General features: G+C 40.7%; 1 protein-coding gene across 1 annotated transcript in view; it reads right to left on the bottom strand.

Moving 5' to 3' along the window:
• Positions 1-12342, bottom strand: part of LOC144810497 (uncharacterized) — a 544676-nt gene extending 532334 nt beyond the window's left edge. Inside the window, exon 1 of the mRNA XM_078673788.1 lies at positions 12251-12342. The gene's annotated coding sequence lies outside the window, so the exon portion shown is untranslated. The remainder of the gene's footprint in view (positions 1-12250) is intronic.
• Between the last annotated feature and the right edge of the window lie 4497 nt (positions 12343-16839).

Here is a 16839-nt window from a genome sequence, read left to right as displayed (position 1 = left end):
ACCTTTCTGTTCTTTATTCATTTACAGAAGACTAATGGGGGATTTTTGATAACTCTTGACCCCTGCGGGCTACAAAAGGTAATTATCCATAAGTGTGAAGGAGTCTGTCAGTTTTGAGGTCTCTGCAAGGAAGTTTACTCACTGACATTTTTTAAATACTGTTCACAGCGACAGCGACCCCCAGTCCATGTCCTGAGGAGAACCCGCCGAACAATATAGGGTTCGAAACGCGTTGACTCTCCGCCTAAGACATAAAATATAAGGGGCTATTGTGGGAATAAATAATGCATTTCTACTGCTTATTCCATCGCGCTCAATCCCTCCAAGAAGCAACCTATTTCGAATAAAAATATAAGTCTTAGGCTGGTGTAGACAAGTAGGCTGTAGCACTAATTAGACTGTCCACTTGTCTGTTTATATTTTTACTTAGGACTGCTGCCTCACAACCAAAGTATTAAGAGGCATTGTACAGTTGTCTGTGATTTTTTGTGACATATATTTGTGATATTTAACTGTTTCATTTTCGTTTCACTCCATTGAATGTATGTATGTATTTGTCAAATTACTGTCTTTCTTGATGATATAAGAAAAATCCATTACAAAACAATTTTCTATAAAGTTCAAATTTGTTTAACAAAATTGTTGTCCGACCTAGTAATTCGCTAGACGAGGCGGGGTATTGGTTGAAATTGAACCTGTCTGGCCATTTCTTTTTGTTTATTACATTGTATCGGTCCAGGTCAGGCAGTGACGGGACCCAAGCCTTCCATTGTTTCCCTTGTTACATGTGTGACCGGGGAACCAACACCTCCTGTATTCACAATGTTATCAACACTGTCCTTTCTGTTTTTCAACACTTGACTATTTTTCGTGGGTGCAATCTCTCCGTTTAGGGCGAAAGATCATTGAATAACATAACAGTATTGAAGAGACCATGTACTGACCATTACAGGCAATTCGGTCTGTTGAAGATTTTTAAATGCTGGTGCAAATGATGGCTGTGATATGACAAGTGTGGTTGTGATCGCCACAGAGGCAGAAGTGTGTCAGTAACTGTTTCTCCACACTACCACAGGGCACACTATCTGAACATAAATAAATTCCAGACATATGCTGCATTAACGGCATATAATTTGGAGCCCATAACACTCTGACAACTGTTCTGAGATATTTTACAGAGTTCCGGAAAGTGGATACTAGAGCTTGCAAGGGAGCCCAGATTTCTTTGCCCCGGCCCCTCCTTTTTACCTCTTAATTTCCTATCTCTTATAGACAGGATTATGGACAGGTGTAGGCCATGTGGCTCTCAAAAATCTCCTTGCCTCAATTTCTTTCCCACGAATGTTTTGCCAGATTTGCATTCTTAATCTGCTACCTTTAAACAAAAAGTCCTCTTGCGCTATCTGCAGTCTCTCATCTTGCACATTTTGTCATGGTAAGAAACTAATGGGCAGCTGAAGCCCTAGAAATATTTGGATGCCTCTCTCTGGACAGGAAATGTGTTTAGCCGCTCACATTTTTTTTTTGATTCACAACTTCAGAAGTGCTAACTTCCCTCATGTCTGCTTGCTTCTCATTTTAGGTGGCCCATCGTGAGCACCTTTTCATGGATGGGAGCCCTTTTGATGGAGGCACAGTGGAAACAGAGAGAAGACACAATCAAGTGCAATAACAGTGCAAACAAAATGGGAGTGTGGGAGACAAATACTGTGCAAGGTCAGTGGACATGAGTCAGCCGGTAAAAAGAGTGCAAATTAGATGAAGCCTGTAGAAAGCCTCTCTGGAACTCAATTGGTGAGCTACAAGGACATAATTTGCTACCATTTATTATGGGCCTTAAATACAAGTTTCATGCAATACTGCCAAATCCAAGCAACATGTCAAATCTGGAGCAGGAATCGAAGCTTAGATCAACCCACAGCTCCAATCAAAGGAATGTTAATAAACAGGAGCACAATTAGTTTGCACTGAAAACTAAGTTAATGAACCGACCAGATTTAAAATCCTTCACATTCTTACTTTCTTGGCTCTGAATATTGTATGTATATGCATAGCTGGGCCCCTCTGCTATTAGAGCCACTATTAACCCTTCTGCTCTTAACCCTGATGATTTTATCTTAAATGATCCAAGTGCGGTGCCCTCTTTCCAGGTCTTGGTCAATAAGATCCCGATATTGCAGCAGCAAAATTGTTAGCCATTGATCACAGCCTTGAATATTCAGAACCAAACCCTAGAGAAGGTATGAGAAAATGCACTTAAATAAATGAGTTCCCCATGTCTCTACAACTGATAGATGTGAAAGATAGCTCAGTATTGCATGTTTTTAAGTTGAGCCTGGGCAGCGCATGCACTGCTCTGCGAGGCATACTGTATTTGAGAATGGCCGTGAAGCCCCGCCCACACTCCGCCCATATTTTCCATTGGTTTGTGTCACTGTCCTTCGCAAATACAGGCTTCTGATTTGTTAATAGTCTTGTTAGTCCCTCCTAAGTACCGCCTTGTCTTCATTTGTAACCTCCCATGAGACTGGCCCTTTTACTTCTGTTGTTGCACAGTAGGTCTTATTTAGTCTGAAACCAATCATTTGTTTCTCCTACTGCAGGCACGACGTGCTTTCGTGTACCATTCAGCATGCCATGCACGCTTTCACTTTCCAAGCAGCTTGGGACAATGGGGGCCGCTTCTTTGAAGTGAAATAGGTCTCGCATTTACAAGAATTTGAGCTATTGGTATTGTAAATGACAATGTCTTTTATTTATGTGTTATTTATCATAACAAATAAAAGGCATTGTCATTTACAATGCCAATAGCTTAAACTCTCGCAAATGTGAGACCTACTGCATTGCAAATGCTTGTTATAACTGCAACTGCACCAATAGGACAGCAGTCGCCGTGATTGTGCTTCGAGGTTACAATACAATATTTTAACACACTTTTAGAATATCTGGTGAATTTCTAACTTTCATTGACATATTCATAGCTAGAGTGACAACAGTAAAATGTACCTTGAACTATTTTAAGGACTGGAAAGCCAGCAAGCAGCACCATTTCATCTTCGCAATGTCAGTGGCCGCATTCAGTTTGCATGCTGCTACAGTTGGATTGTCGCCTATCTCTCCAATTCTATTGAAATTCCCAATATTCCAAAGGAAAAGAGGGCTTATAAAGATACTGCCTGTGCCTTTGTACTTTGATTAAAGTTGAAAACATTTCACTTGCTGACAAAAGTAGTACAGCTCCATAGGGTAGTGTACTTTATTTGTAATAATTAAATGTTTCTGTGAAGGACTTTAGACAGATGGCATATGTGTTCAATTACTACTCAATCTAACTTGTCATTCATGTACCACTAATCAGGCCTGTACCTTCCGTGCTTCAGAGAAACCTATTTGCAGGTTTTCAAAGATGAATTATAACAAATACGAATAAAGGTAAATATATATATGTACCCTTCCGAAGACAACCCTACTCCATCAGAGAACATTACACATGTAAAACGGAATATGCCGTATATGTGCTTACATGTGTCTGTGGGAAACAGTATGTAGGGTCCACAATCCACCCAGCGCATGTAAGAATCCTGCAACACCTAAGGGCAATCACGAATAAGGACCCAGCCTACCCAGTAGCAAGACATATCCATGAGGTTCATGGAGGAGACTCTAAAGGTCTGACATATTTTGTCATAGACAGTATCCCGAGGAATGTGAGGGGCGGAAACCGCAAGCTTGCATTACGCCGCCTAGAATCCAGATATATCATTTTACTGAATTCTAAGATCCCCTCAGGGCTTAATGCTGATGAAGCCCTAAGTGTCCACATCTAGTGCAGTCGTTCTCCCCCTACCCAAGTACCCTAAATAACAACGACCCAGATTGCGCCATCACTATAAATAATTTACACGACCAGTCACATGCAATAAATCACACCCTTCAGCCACACTAATTACTATACTAGAATACACATAACCTATTACTATTGTAAGAATGATCTTTTCAAACCCGCACTGCAACGTGGATATAATTTTATACATAAATTGAGCAAATGCGCACTAGCGCGGTATCTCGGCTCTAATTACTGTATCAAAGCGGGCGAGTGTCTCAACGAGTAGAGGGGCTCACGGGATCACCACACCAAGGAAGATACATACTTTGTAGACAAACATAGTGTGTAGCTTACCGGCAGCACGAGGATGGACTGTGAAGGCTGCAACATGTTCTGACTCTGCCACCAGGCATAGCAAACCGATTGTCGGTAAACCTGAGCCTTTTTCATCACTCGTTCCGCAAACCAATCCCAATCACGAGTGTGTCACACCCCTCTCCCAGATACGCCCAAACCTCCATGACGTAGGAGAAACACGAAGGGTGTAATCATTTTAATTTTGACAAGTGTGAAATGTAATTATTACAATACATGGTTCGGAAATATATGTGGTATATAAAAATCGAGTGTGGTAATTGCAATACAATGATGTTTTCAAACCCAAGTGATTCAAAACATGATGTTAATGTTTAGATAACGTGTGAATATACGTGAGATATAGCAATTAACTGACCCGCCAAAAGATGCAACAGTCATGATTTCAGTCACGTCAACACGAGGGTGTAATTAAAGTCACCATGGCAACAAGAAAAATGCCAATTAGTTATGTTAATTATAGCTCATGTGACAGTGTAAAATGTATATAAAAGCGCACTATTCAGGGGTCAAATGTTAGTGAGCAAGGCGGGAGTAGCCGCCGAAACGCGTCTGAGCAGAAGCTGATTTAAGAAATAAAAACCCTTGAACTGAGATACACGGAGTCAGCGCCTTCTTTGATGGTCGAGATTGGTTTGGTGATATATATATATATATATATATATATATATATATATATATATATATATTACCTACTGGCGGTTGCCAGTAGGTAGTTATAGTTAGGATCGTTTTCCATAGGAAATCCGCAACATTCTATTGGGAATAACTTTGGCGCCGAATGAGGGATCTGCCTTTCCTTAACTTTGCCTCGCTGCGCTCCATTCCTTCCCTGAAAGTTTCGGGGGGATCCGTCAAGCGGGGGCCAAGATAAAAGGGGGGTCCCAAAACGTGTTTTCCCCGTGTTAATTTCCATAGGGCGGTTGGACTCACTTTTAGCCCAAACGGCTGAATGGATTTCCACCAAACTTGGCAAAATTGTAGGGACTGGTACCCCGATGTGCCTTTGCTATGTCTCAAGATATATGCTCCAGTGGTTTTTACGAAAATTAACTTTGAAAAAATATATATTGGGCTACATTGGGCTATATATATATATGTTAGAGCCCAAATGTAGCCCAATGTAGCCCAAAGATGGCCACCAGAGACAAAAAAAAACAAATGTAGCCCAAATATCAGCCAGATGTAGCCCAACTATAGCCCAATGACAATGTCCCAGAGTGTTCCAAAGAACAACTAGAGCGCTAACAGTCTTACTTATGACAAAAGTATGGCACACCTGAAGTCATCTTGATTGGAATAAAGTGTTAACACTTAAAACATTTAATTTGCAAAGGAGCAAAATGAGGGGGTTCATTTTGCCATAGAAATTATGATTAGTGCTGAAGAAAGAAAAATTAGGGCACATTTTGAGTGACTTCTCAAATCATCTTATATTTCATTTAAAAAATTCTGAAATGCAGTCTCCCAAGATGGCCACCAGAGACAAAAGAGCCCAAATGTAGCCCAAATATCAGCCAGATGTAGCCCAACTATAGCCCAATGACAGAATGTCCCAGAGTGTTCTAAAGAACAACTAGAACGCTAACAGTCTTACTTATGACAAAAGTATGGCACACCTGAAGTCATCTTGATTGGAATAAAGTGGTAACACTTAATACATTTAATTTGAAAAGGAACAAAATGAGGGGTTTCATTTTGCCATAGAAATTATATATATATATATATATATATATATATATATTCATATTCACTGAAAAAACCATAGGTTTCACACCAGTTATAGTTAGGAATTAGCATTTAAAAAAACCTATTAAATTCACTGAAAAAACCATAGGTTTCACACCAGTTACAGTTAGGTGGAAATTTTACTCGCATAAAACCATTGAAATTCCCACGTTATAGTTAGTTGGACTCACTATAACTTGCGCGTGCAATGCACTGCTGATGACGTCACATATTACATCACTCATGACATGGTCAGTGACATCACTTATGACATCACTGATGACATCTCAAATGACATCACTGATGACATCATCCAGTGAATGTGTATCTTTCTGAAAAATAAATATTTTTTATATATGTATATCTAAAGGTTGATGGAAGAATAAATGGGTAAATAAATGTCTAAATGGATGTTTTTTGTGTAAAATTGATTGGTTAACTGACTTATTAAATGTATCTTAGTGAATACATATATTAGCGAGTAATGTTTAAATATTTAAATATCTGTATCTGTGTCTCACTTTGTGTATAAGTGGCTGCATGGGTTGGTGAATAGCTACATGAGTGTGTATATGGATTATTAGTTGTTTTTTTGAGTATCAGTGTCTGTATGGTTCGGTGGGGGATATTACTTAGAGCACAGATGCATGAATAAGTGACTCACTATTTGTATGTATTTTGAAGACAGCATGTGTGCAATACTGTATGGGTGGATGATTGTGTGTATGGGTGGGTTAGTGAGTATGTGTTTTTATAATTGATTGTTTAAGAGAGTAAATATGTTTCCGTTTCTGTAGAAGTATGTGTAGTGGTGTGTATATAGCAGTATAATCAAGTAAATGGTTTTTTGATAGTTTATTTGCATGTGTGAATTTGTGTGTGAGTAACTATATGGATGAGTATTAGTGTGTAACAGGATGTATAGGTGTATGAGTACATATGATGAGTAAGTACATGCATGAGTGACTATATAGAACTGTTGGTGAATGAGTGGATGTGTATGTAGATGTTGGAATTACCTAATAAGTTGTTGTAATTGGTATTGGTTTCTCCTTTTTTAAGAAAATGTTAGTTTCTATATTTAAATGTGTGTGTCAAAGGTTATTTTATGCTGATAGGAGGTCTGCCACTTTGTCACAAGGATGTTGTCATCAGTGATGTCATTTGAGATGTCAGTGATGTCATCAGTGATGTCACTGACCATGTCATGAGTGATGTAATATGTGACGTCATCAGCAGTGCATTGCACGCGCAAGTTATAGTGAGCCCAACTAACTATAACGCGGGAATTTCAATGGTTTTATGCACGAAAATTTCAACCTAATTATAACTGGTGAGAAACCTATGGTTTTTTCAGTGAATTATATATATATATATATATATATATATATATATATATATATATATATATATATATATATATATATATACACACACACACATATACATATACATACATATACACACACACACCGACTCAATGTGGCTTTATTGTGCAGTATGTATCATGTCCATGGATTTATGGCTTTTGACCTGGGCTGCTGTTTGTATGAGAGTGACCAAGTATGGGGTCTGGACTCTATTCAAATGTAGCCAGAGTAGAACACAAGCCCCTCTAGGCTCACTGTTCCATACTCGGGCACATATTTCATGCCATATAGCCAAATCGTGTCTGGGTTCTGCACTCTTGGGAAAAGGTGTTGGCCTAATTACTTCTAGGCATATTGTTCAACCCATCACCGCTTCAGGTGTGATATCATATCCTATCAAGATATCCTGGTTCGCCTTCACTCCCACTTACTTAATGTGAGTGGCTGTGCAGGCAGCTAATTTAGCATCCCAGCCTTTCATTGCAATAGTACTTCCACTTTAGTGGTGCTGGTCCTACGGTCGTCTTCCTATCACATTTCAAAGCAGGGCATTCAGATTTGGTCAGTATTTCCTGGCTGTCATGATGATGGGGCGGGAAGTGTAAGACGAGCGACACCCCACAAATTCAGGACTGCAATATATACTATACTAATTCACCACTAATCCTTTATGGGTTCCAGAGTAGTGTGCTACTTGCCAAAAAAGAGCTTCAACACCACAACAGGGGTAGTAAGCGCCATCTAAATGCACACCTGTTCCCTCTTCTATCCCTCCGCTATCCTTCTCAATTCAAATAACTAACATATCCACCACTCAGATTACTTTCACATTTCACTATACTAATTCACCACTAATCCTTTTTGGGTTCCGAAGTAGCATGCTACTTGCCGATAAAGCACTTTGACGTGCTATATAAATGCAATTACAATACAATAAGACAGGTAGGATTGCTCCAACTTTATAATAACAATAAACAACAGTTTTAGGGAGGGACATTCGCAGACTTTTGCTAAGGGATAATATGGAAGACCCTCAGACAAGAGAATCAACCAACCCTATATTTGCTAGCTCACATACTATTAAAGTCCTGTACTGTCAAACCATATTTAACTTCACTCTGTATTAATATTGTTCTAAAGTTTGTACAATAAAACGTTTGCACATTTAAAAAAATCTGTACGGACCTTCAATTGGACCAGTAGTGGATATATGTCAATTTTGTGATGCACTAACCAGTGTCTCCAACCCTAAATCAGGCCCCAAATATTAATGAGTTTATTTTTTCCTGTTGTGGGCATGCCAGGTTTGCCAGGCAGGGCTGCTCTGCTGACAGAGCATGGGAGGGAAGGAGTGGATGGATTTCACTCCCTAAGTGCACATGAATGTTTGGTCAGCCCTCTCGGACTGGCCAAACATTCATGCGCACTTAGCATGTTCACCACCCAGGCTGCATTACAGCCTTAGTGGAGAACATGCCCAGGCTCCCTCTCCCCGTCGGCGCGCCGAACTACAGTGCTCACACCAATCACAATACTGCATAACAGCATTGTGATTGACTGAAGGTAGCCTTAGCTTGGGTGCTTTGTACCCTGGCCGGCGAGATGGGACAAGGAGGAAGTGGCAAGATAATAAGTTTAATTTGATTTTTTATTTCCCCCTTGTCCCCCTTCATCCCCCCGCCACCACCGATCTGTGCTGGCCCCCACTGAAGTGCGGTAATCGGGGGCTTAAGCGCCACAGCATCCAGTGCTGGAAAGGGTGGAATGACCTTTGGGGGTGACCTGTCTCATCAAGCTTACCACCAACAAAAACAAAAAAAGTGCTTGAAGCGGTCACTGATCCCCACAGTGCAGAGCATTCTAGCCATTGCCTGACCTGTCCTGGATGGGGAGCTTAACATCATGGAGGAGGGACAAGGGAGTATGTGGTTTCAACTTAAAAACTACAAATGTTGTTCTTAACTATTCTTTCAACTTTTTAAGGTGAAAGAATAGTTAAGAATGTTTACTGTATCACACGCTGTGGCGTAACAGCCACAGCTGCCGACTTTGGAACTGGGGAAACAGGTTGTTGTCTCAGCGTCAGCCCAACATCCTGGCGTTCTGGGCAGGTCTCTTAATCTCCCTGTGCCTAAAACAATGTATGTGTCCTTGTGTAATGTAATACTGCTCATGTAAAGCTCTCCAATTACCTTCAGGTTGAGTTTGTGCTACAACCCATCCGCCTTATTACAAGTGCCATTAGCTAAAATGCACTAGGAAAAAAAGCAATGGCATATCTGGAAATTTTGTGGGAGAGTTACGAGTCTGACAAATTTTAGATCAAGGCATGCATTAAAAAAAATGTTGTTCTTGCAAGCACAATACAATATATTAGACTTTGCCCCAGATTTCAGTTTTGCTGGATAGCTATTTCATCACAAATATGAGCGATATCCCAACCACCTTATAAAATGTTAAATTACGCATAATGCACTCATAAGTGCATTAAGGGAGACAAGATATAGAGCAGATATGTAACACAGTAACATAAACCTTACACTATGAATGCAGCTCAGTGACAATACTGCAGTTGTGACTTTGATGATGCCACAACCTGCCCTTTCAGCAAGTAGTTCACGAGACATACTTCTATGGTGCACGTAAACAGCGCAGAAAGTGTTCATATGTATATTACACATTATTTCTAGTCAGAACTGTGACTGACTGTATAGTATATGACAAGGATAACATCCCTTGGCCATAGCGTCAACCTGAAATTTATATAAGACATCCAGGTCTAGACCAAGTGTATGAACATAATATCGTTAAAAAAAATGTGGCCCATGACTTGACATACAACTATATATTTAATGTAGATTTTATTCATATAGTTCTAGATGTTGGAGATCAGATATATAGACATGTAAATACTGGCAATGGCCTAGGAGTATGAAGCATGTATTGAACCTTTATTTAAAAACAATTTGAATAAATACAAAAACAATGTGCCAGAGTACCTTTTTGACAGATACGATGTTTTAAAAAGCAGCCGCGGTCCGTGCAGGTAACAGCATTGGGGCGGTGGGGACGGGTAAGGGGAGCTATTTCGAGGGACTATGCGGAATGAAAATTAGTTATTTATTTAAATTTCCCTCCGCATCGTCCTTAGAAATCCCTCTTTACCCAGCCCCACCGCTGTTACCTGCAGGGACCGCGGCTGTTAAAAAACAAAGTATTTACAATCAGTATAAAAACACATAAAAGTTGTAAGGTGCTGGTCAAAACGTAAGGGCCTGATTTAGAGTATGGTGACAGTGCTTTAAATGGGAAAAAATAAGTGCAGGTACTCTTAAAATGAGCTAGGAGTGTAGCAAGTGGGCGGGCTAGGGGCGGGGCTAAGGACAAGAATAAGATACTTTTACTATGTGTCCGATTACTTATATATTTTTAAGAGCGCAATCACAAACAAGCAGCAAAGCTCACAAAGCATTCCCAGAATTTCCTTTAAAATACATATCTAGTGTCTGGATTCTTTCACTCGCTTTTCTCACTCACACACACACAAACATAGGCAAACACCCAGACACAAGCAGACAGACACTCATTCAAAAGACTCAGGTGGGATAAAGGCTGTTTTGCACTCCTTAGCTCCAGATAGTATATCCGAACAAATACGAACCCTATATGAAACGGAAATAAAAAATAAATAAAACAATCTTGTTAAGTTCTAAAAAGTCAAAACGGGGGGGTGTTTGAACACGCACAGCAAAACAAGATGTGAACAATAAAGAAATGTGTGGCGTGCTTCAGAAGTATCACTCACGGATCAAAGGGTGTTGAACAACTGTAGAAAATGGAAGCGTCACCCAGCTTGGGGAGGCGTCCTTCTGAGCAGTGAGCACCGCAATGACCCACGACGACACCGATGTGGGATCTGAATGATTGTTATCCTTATGTGAGAAAATGTCTGAATAAAGTTTGTGAATGTATCCAAGAACTTAATTTATTTCCATTTCGATCTTATATATATCCAAATACATCCGTTAACGTGAAGCAATCTCAGCGTGTCTCCCGATGCATTTCACTTCGTCAGGGAAGATTGTCTAAAGATTAAGGATAACATGAGTAAGGCCACTCATCAAATGAATTGCTAAGTATCACGCTGTGCAACATGCTAATAAACGAACGTGCGTATATTAGTGTGAAGGAAAGGTCGATCCACCGTTTATTGGATTCTGGTGTTAAACTGATGCTACTCAGGTGAACCTGCATCATACCGCATTAATGTGTGTAAAAATAACAAAATAGCTAAATCGGAAGTCGAAAGTGTTGCATTATGCAACATGGTCTGCCTTTTCTAAACACTTTCACACAATTTAAGAGGTTTTTCCGGTAACACTACAGGTCAATTTCAAATTCGGTCACCAGAAACCAAGTTATTTAAGTAACACAGTGAGGAAGTAAATACAAGACTACCATTAGAAATAAATGGAGTCGCACGTGGACACAATAAACGGGGGATTAAGTGGGTCTCATTCAGAGCCCTTTATTCAAAACGCCAAAGTTGTCCCCTTTAGGCTATGTAAAATGTGACGCCTACAAAATCTGCAGGTATTTATCACGATGTACTAGGATACATTTAATCTAAACAAAAAAATAGATCTCACTTGCGTCGGAAAATCGTAATACGACTAAAGATTGCATTTTAAATACTTCTGTGGCCCCACAAATCCTTAACCCACGCGCACAAAGTACACGACGCACTGTGTATTTGAACCTTTCATCCCACCATCCATCCGTGCCTCGAGCCTTCAAACACGATGCGCAAAAAATACCTGCTTCAAAGCAAGGGGACTGACCCGTTAGGTAAACGGAACATACACATGAATCAATCAAAGATTAACTGACTGCAGGTCAGTAGGGGACCCAGGGTAACACGACGAAAAAACACTTGAATTGAAATACGTACAGGCGCCACTGTTACAGGATTCATTCAGGGTGCCCTCAATCATTTGCATGTCCCAGTCGCGATGGGACCTTGCAGTTATTAGCGCGCGGGTTGACATCAAGCGCCCTTCGTGGTCAAAGGAGAGGCGGGACCTCAGCAGACACTGATCCGCGGGGCGGAGCCTGAGCCCGGTGACGTCAGCGAATGCCCAGGGGATCTTGATCAACATCTACCTATCCACATTGCCCTAGACGTAACGGACTTTGATGAGCCCTTTACCTTATTTTATTTATTTTTATTTTATTTATGCGTTTTTATATACCCGAAGGTGTCAGAGCGCTTCACAAAAGGAACAGTAATGATACATGAGGCGAAGATTACAAGTGAACGAAGTACAACAGCAAACATTAAGTTACATGAGGCAAAAGTGACAAATGTGAGCAAACAAAATACAAGAGGTAGCAAACGGTACAATTATAGGAGGGAAAAGTGACATCTGTGCAGGTTACAAAGGTATACAAAGTACAAGTAGCGGTATAACGCTGCAATAAATGGTAGACACTCAAACACAAGAACAATCGTTACGTAGGCAATGGCGGAACTTGAGCAAGTATCTAAAGCAAACAAAATGTAAGAGGTAGCAAACAGTGTGTTACAAGAGAAAAGTGACGTGTGCATGTTACAAAAGAGTACCAAACACAGGTAGAAGGATAATACTGCAATAAATGGCAGACACTCAAACACAAGAACAAACGTTATGTCGGCAATGGTGGCACTTGTGCAGTTATCTAAAGCAAACAGAATATAAGAGGTAACAGTGTGTTACAAGAGAAAAGTGGCATGTGCATGTTACAAAAGAGTACCAAACACAGGTAGAAGGATAATGCTGCAATACTTGGCAGACACTCAAACCACAAGAACACACTGGGAAGGCACTTCCATAGTCATGGAGAATAGAATTTTCTATAATGGAAGGTCTTCCTTCAGGTAATAGACAGGGCGTGATTTACATTTGGAAGTGTCTTTGAAGGAGGAGAACCTTGAGGTCAGTTTTGAAGGCCTGGGTGGAGGTTGAAGAACCGGGATAACCAGGCGCGCAACACCCATTGAACTCACCGGGCTTCAGCCCCCCCGTCGTGTGTGGCAGCCCGGGATGAGACAGATCCCGGGCACACACACAACCACACCCGAACGTTTCACAGGTCTTTAAAAGACCATTTGAATGTTAATTAGGCCTTGGTGTTGTTTCACCCCTTGTTGGAGGCCCTGCAGCTCCACTCTGCCTACTGATTAAAAGTTCAGCCCCCCCCGAAATTTTTTCTTAGCCCCCCCCCCCGAAATTTGGCGCTAGCTGCGCCTCTGGGGATAACCCACTTACAGGGTCTCTGCGGCGGGGGAACCGCCCAAATCTTCCATACCCTTCATACGTAGTAAAAGGAGACACAGGAGCCTTCGTCTGCAGGAGGAACCCAGATTTATTTCAATAGCCCGGGCTATGGAACAGAGTCCCAAGCGAGTCAAAGGACAGTGCAAAGGAGGATGCTACTTCACTCGGTAGCTTACATGCCTTTTATATGTTTCTTAGTACATTCATTTGGCTGTTAGTCCATTATTCACTCAGGGCAGTGTTTGTTGTTGATTAGCTGGACCCAAGTGGTGTTTGTAGTTAGTGACCTGGTCAAGGCTTGGTACACAGAGCATTGTCCACTCTATGCTTGTAGTTGGTGACCTGGTCAAGGCTTGGTACACAGAGCATTGTCCACTCTGCTTTGATCAGGGCTCTTTCTTTCAGGTGATTGTTCAACTGCCTGATCAAAGCCGGGTCTTTCAAGTCATTGTTTACCCACCCTGATTATGAGCCAGCAGTCAGACCATTGTCCAGATAACCTGATCAGGATGTCAAGGATGTGTTATCAGGCTGGGAGCAGGAGAGGAAAGATGAGTCATTAACTTGGGGTGAGGGCCATGTGGCTTTCTGATGAACTGCTGAGAACAGAGGGTTGGGTGGGTGACAGTTCCTGGGCAGAAATGCAGGCCTACAAAAAATGGATTTTTGTCGTGCTGATAGAATTTTCCTTGTACAAAAGAAAAACGACCAGGTGGGTCCTGTGAAGGTGTTTGCCACGAGATGGCAATGTTAAAAACCAATGGAGTCCTGGTAAGAATGATTGTTGATCGAAAAATACTTTTCCTCAGCCCTCCTTTTGCCATAGAGTGGGAAATACTTTAGGAAATGTCAATGTTCATAAGGCCATCTGTTTCTTGCTGGATCATCACCATCATATTGGAGTTGTGAATGTTTGATGGCGGAGGCTTGATGGTCTGGGCACACATTGTACAGAGCACTGGCAGGCACTGAAAGCACAAACAGCAGGAGACCAGGACAGCTACTCCCAAGGCAAGGAAGATGAGGACCCTCCAACCCCACTGGGAAAGAAGACCCCAGATCCAGCCCGTGAGGGAGTGGTTGAGTTGAATATTAAACAAAGTAAAGGAGGCCCCCTTCTATTGCAGGTCTGGGACCAGGGGAAATAATCAAAAAGCTCAAGGAGTCCCTACAGGAGCCACGAAAGTGGTCTCGAAAGCACACAGATGCTCAACAATGACCTGTTTTTTACAATAATACCAATCTCACAATAATCAGAACCTCCAAGTTTCAAAGAACATAGAAACCTATTGTTGGTAAATCAACTTTGTATTTATGTCTCATAATCCCAAATTAACATTATACAAAATACATCTTATAGTAAATAGTAGAGAGAGAGAAGGGGTTATTTAAAATTTGTACAAATACATATTTATTCACGATATTACAGTATAATCACAATCGTAAAGACCGGAGAAATGCATACATTCATAGACAATACATGTTGTATAAAAACATAATCATAAAAAACAAAAAGCAATATACGGCGATAGATAAAATGTTCGTGAGGAACACGTGTCGACACGGCGTTTTGGTTGGAATGTAAATTAAAAACCTTCTTCAGGACAGTTTCTATAAGGAAACACACAATTACTATTTCATGTATATAATGCAGTTTTTGTACACATAAACATTCTTTAGAAGCGTGGCTCAGTGGTTAGAGGCGGCAGACCCGGAAGCTGAGATCGGCCGTGGACCAGGGTTCGATTCCCCGCCTCGGCGGGTCTCGGGCTCAAAAATTCCACAGACTCGACAATTCTCGCTCCGGTGTCTACTCGACTCATGGGGTCACACTCTGCGACTCTGGGCAATAGCTTGCTTAATCTCCACTACGGCCCCTCGCGGCGGGATGCCTGGCTTTCACCTTGTGGATACCCTGCCGGGGTATCTCACAGGGGAATACCAGGACGGGTTCCCTAAGCAAGCGCCTTGATACCTTCGGGTGATACGTGCGCTATATAAGTCGCAATACATTTACATTTTTATTGCTATCGTTAATGTAGCCCTTTTAATTGGTTTTTCGTATCATACATCAATATATATATTTAACAGCAAGCAACAATATATAGAAAGTATACAATGATTCCATTGAATTTACTGTATGGACTCGTTAGCTTAATATTAAAGCATGCAATAGTAGTCTCGTTAACAAAAACATACCAGAATATTTGGTAACACCATAGGAGATATTATTATCTCAATACCAGTCTCTTTATTTTTAGAAATCACCGAACTAGTGGGAGGACAACCCCCAGACTAGTACAGTTGATACGAAAAGCCAATTAAAAGGGCTACGACTACAGCGATTTGCCATATAGTGAAGTGTGGTAAGTGAAACTACTTGGTTATAGACTAATGAGTTAAAATACTTTCAAGATAACATGGTAAATTCCATGTTTTGGTTTATTCTCTAGCAAATACGCAAGTTAACATATAACCAGACAGCGGTGGCTCCTATAAAAATAGCGTGATCCCGAATATAACCGCCTGAAGGTATTCTATCTTTCTTAAATAGAGACTAACACGATCAAGCAAGAAGGTTAAATACTACTAACAAAGGCACCTTCTTGTCTATGTTCATTTAATTTTCTTTACGTACAGATATCAGAACATCCAGACTTATCTATAATATAAAAGTCTGAATTCCGTCCTACCCGGATCAGGGAACGGGTCCTCTCCCTTTTATTCAACTCAGAGGAAATAATAAACCTCAGGTAAATGAGATATTAATGTCTACTCTTCATGTGTAGAGCAGGTGTGTATATATATTAATACACAAAGCCAGAGCTATAACTTCTGGTTGTCATTTAGTAAAGCCCCACCTACTTTTCCGATAATACCAACAATATGACCTACCAAAAGAATACAATTAGTGTTAAGTCAATATGTCTAGTAATCAACTGTAAAAGCTCTAATTTGTGTGTAGTAACATCTAGAAGTAGCCAGCAGAGATGAAAACATTAACGATAGCAATAAAGAATGTTTATGTGTACAAACACTGCATTATATACATGAAATAGTAATTGTGTGTTTCCTTATAGAAACTGTCCTGAAGAAGGTTTTTAATTTACATTCCAACCGAAACGCCGCGTCGACACCTGTTCCTCACGAACATTTTATCTATCGCCGTATATTGCTTTTTGTTTTTTATGATTATGTTTTTATACAACATGTATTGTCTATG

The sequence above is a fragment of the Lissotriton helveticus genome, chromosome 1_1 (assembly GCF_964261635.1).
Source record: "Lissotriton helveticus chromosome 1_1, aLisHel1.1, whole genome shotgun sequence".
NCBI classification, from domain to species: Eukaryota; Metazoa; Chordata; class Amphibia; order Caudata; family Salamandridae; genus Lissotriton; species Lissotriton helveticus.
This window is presented reverse-complemented; position numbering and strand designations above follow the sequence as displayed.